General features: G+C 42.1%; 1 non-coding gene and 1 pseudogene across 1 annotated transcript; one reads left to right on the top strand and one right to left on the bottom strand.

Annotated features, from left to right (window-relative positions):
• Positions 1–505: 505 nt before the first annotated feature.
• LOC123793039 (centromere protein V-like) lies at positions 506–3536 on the bottom strand (annotated as a pseudogene).
• LOC123793414 (U1 spliceosomal RNA) lies at positions 2599–2759 on the top strand. The gene has a single exon (XR_006779950.1). It is a non-coding gene; the product is annotated as a U1 spliceosomal RNA (small nuclear RNA).
• Positions 3537–3793: the final 257 nt, after the last annotated feature.

Below are 3793 nucleotides of genomic sequence, written 5' to 3'. Positions count from 1 at the left end.
ACATATTGTCTATAGCCACTTTCACACTACACAATATCTCCAAGGCATGCCTGTATATATTTATTTTTAATTTGATTGTGTTTTGAAATCTCTATTAGAATGTAAACTGAATGAAGACAAATGACTATCTGGTAGATTGTTGTGTCCTTGTGGCATGGGACAGTGCCTAGAACGGGGTAGGAACACAATAAATCCTAACATCTTTCACTTTGTAGGTCCACTTATATGCAGGGTTTGTTTGTTTTTGTTTGTTTTTCTTTAATGTTAAAAATATTTATTTTTCTAAAAGATCCATGTACAAGTTGGGAAGAAAAAGAAGGAAGTCAACTAGCCTGCATCAAAATCTGGGCTGATGAAGGACCAAGAAGTGCCTAAAAAACCCTGGTAGCTGGAGCAAGCTGCAGGGATTGAGATGGCCGCTGGCCAGTGGAACCAGCAGCGTGGATCAGCCACATTCATGAGCACCACTGAGGTGCAGCGGGGACAGCAACGCTGCTGACCCCAGTCATTCCTCCTTTATAGGAAGGGAGACACCAGAACACACTGAGGACACATTCCTGACAGTCTCGTGCTCCTCCAAGGCCTTCTTCCAGTCTCTGCCCCTGAATTCCGCGATGTGTGCCCTCCTGGTGGTGCCTTCATCCAGGCGGTGAGGGGCCATTCAGAAGTCTCCAGAGCTCGAGCAGAGTGTAAAAGCTTTGAGGACCACCTGTGTTACCGAAGGTGTGCTGTACTTGGTGAACGTTGGCTGTGTTTGCAGTTAAGCTCTGGCTCTACCCAGGAGCTTGAAGCGAGAAGCAGGGACAGTGAAGTGTCTCCTCTGCTTCTCCGACCTGGATGTGCAAGTCTTTGAGGCTCAAACTTCAAAGCAAACTGCCCCACAGCGGCAGCCTTGGCCCCGGTATTCCAAGCTGTCAAGCAGCAGCTTGGCGTACTCTGAAAGATGAGCCTCTGCCGCTCCTGGAATGTCTCCCAGTGTTCCTGCTGGTCGCCCAGGTCCAGCTTGGCCACAGAGGAAGCGGGGTTCACCAGGGTCAGTGGCCGTGGTGGCAGCGGAAGGGGCAGTGCTAGCTTCACCAGCCGCTGTCTGAGGCCCAACTCCCGGCTGCGGTGAGGACTCCCTCAGCGTTCACTTTGCTGGGCACTGGGCTCCCATTCGGCCTCCCACCTAGCCTGGCCCTGACCCATGTGGGGCCCTGCGTGGCTGTTGCTGGAGGTCCTGGGTCGCTTCTGCCAGTGTGGCTTTGTGCCTGCGTGGCCCCTCGCTTGCCAGAGAGCTCCATATTCGGAATTCTATAATACAGTACTGTAAATGTATCTTCACTTCCCTGTGATTTTCTTAAACATGTTCTTTTCACTAGCTTACTTTAATGTAAGAATACATAATATATAATGTAAATATATAATAAATTTTTAATAAATATATAATACATATAAAGTAAAAAAATATGTTAACTGATATGTTAACAGTAAGGCTTCTCGTCAATAATAAACTATTAGTGATTAAATTTGGGGGGAGTCAAAAGTTACATGCGGATTTTTCACTGCACAGGGGATGGCATTCCTAACACCCCCATGTTGTTCAAAGGTCAACTATAATTAATGTAGGAAAAAAAAGTGAAAAAGTTTAAATATTTAATAATACCCTAATAAAAAGTTCTGATTCCAGCAACCTGTTAATAGACAGCCAGAAATTCTTCCTATTGCAAATGTCTAGAAATGACACATACACTTTTAGCATTTCTTTAAAATCATAGCTTCAAATAAATGAAATTAGCTTAAAACCCTTGGTGCCGGGGCGCCTGGGTGGTTCGGTCGTTAAGCGTCTGCCTTCGGCTTAGGGCGTGATCCCGGCGTTCTGGGATGGAGCCCCACGTCAGGCTGCTCCGCTGGGAGCCTGCTTCTTCCTCTCCCACTCCCCCTGCTTGTGTTCCCTCTCTCACTGGCTGTCTCTCTCTCTGTCAAAATAAATAAAAAATCTTTAAAAAAAAAGAAAACAAACAAACCCTTGGTGCCGGGACTATAGAAGAACAAAAGCCAGTTCAGTTAGCACATAGTCGAGGAGATCTACTGGCTACTCTGGCATGGGACAGAGGACTACACTAGAAACCAAAGGTTTTTGCGGACCGCCTACAGCGGGGAAAGATATGAGAGTCGAACCCATGCAAGATGAGAGTTGAAGTTAGACCCTCATATATAGCAGGAAGCCTTGATGGGCTCCATAATTAGTAAAACGGTGAACCAGGCGAAACAAAGAACCTCTCTATAAACAAAGGAAGATGGCAAAGACTTTCTATCACTGCCTGGTTTCTAGGTTGAAAAAAAAAAAAAAAAAAAAGAAAGAAAGAGCCTACCTAGATAATTGGTGACCATACATTGTTTTGAAGTTGAAATTTATGCCCAACTCACTACTACAGAATGACCAAGTTGAGAAACTATCATAAAAATCAGTCCCTGAATACTGATACTCCTGGTGTACTCAGAAAAGCAAAAGCAAAGCACTCTTCAGAGCAAGTTTTCCACTAGGGCTGAACAGAATCCATACATAAACTCCTCAGGTAAATTGCTCATGCTGTGATGCTAAAAAGCACAGGAGCAATACTTACCTGGCAGGGGAGATACCATGATCAGGAAAGTGGTTTTCCCAGGGTGAGGCTTATCCATTGCCCTCTGGATGTGCTGACCCCTGCGATTTCCCCAAACGTGGGAACTCGACTTCAGAATTTGTGGTAGCGGATGAGTGCAATTGCACTTTCCCCTGAAATTAAGAAAAGAAAAAAAAAAAAAAAAGCACATGAGCAAACATCAGCATTCCCAGCAAAGAGTCAATTTAGATTCAAAAGTGTTTAAAAAAAAAAAAAAACTTGCAGATTATAAAATGTAAGATATAAATATATATTTATTTATTTAACATTTTTGTAATATATTTAAATTAGAATATGAACTTTCTAAATCTCCCAGAGTAAATTAAAGAATTTTTTATAACTTAGAATTCAATGCAATAAAAATTCATTTTATTGAAATTGAAGACTTTTTAATGTTTCATTTGGAACCCAAAGGAGTCAAAGCCAAAATCACAAAATGTGTCCTATTTAACTAAAACCCAGCATCAATCCTCATTCTCTGCTAAACTACCTCGCACATTTACCCCAGGGAAATGAAATTGCTGCTGCACCTGCGGTCTGGACTGTCCTTTTCTGGAATGGATGTGGTACCTTCAAGATAGTGAAAGTTGAACTAGATCATCGTTTAAGTCTTTCATGTCTTTTTTTTTTTTTAGAAAAAGAAAATCGAAAAAGTTAACAAAATCTGCAAGGCTATCACAGAACTGGTTTCACATTCACAAAATTTAGAAACACAGCAAATCAATAACTTTTAAAGTTATCTCTGGGCAACTTTTGTTCATCAAACCTGGCATTGTATTTGGGTTTGGCAAATATCAGGGCAGAAGGAGACTTACGTAGTAAATCCTTCTCCTTGGAAGGAATGCGGTTGGAGAAAATCTTGGTTTTAGTCTTGCCAGAATAAGTGTCCATCTTTGTTATTTTTTATCTTTTTGTCTCTCTTGTCTTGATTCTGAACCTTTTTAAATGCCACCATCTGCTTTCTCCTTTTGCTTCTGGACTGCTAAGGGCTTCTGGAGAAATTCACAGCACTGTACCAATAGCTTCTGCATTTTCATGGTTCCCAACCTCTAGTGACTTACTGTAGCTCCATCTGCCAAACTTTTATTCACTTCTCATTTCCTTTTTTCCATGTCCCTCGGAATATTAATCCATATGTTTTCTTTATA

This window comes from Ursus americanus, chromosome 13, assembly GCF_024610735.1.
Source record: "Ursus americanus isolate L20-20 chromosome 13, mUrsAme1.1.p, whole genome shotgun sequence".
NCBI lineage: Eukaryota > Metazoa > Chordata > Mammalia > Carnivora > Ursidae > Ursus > Ursus americanus.
Note: the sequence above shows the minus strand (reverse complement) of the source record. Positions and strands in the feature narration are given on the sequence as shown.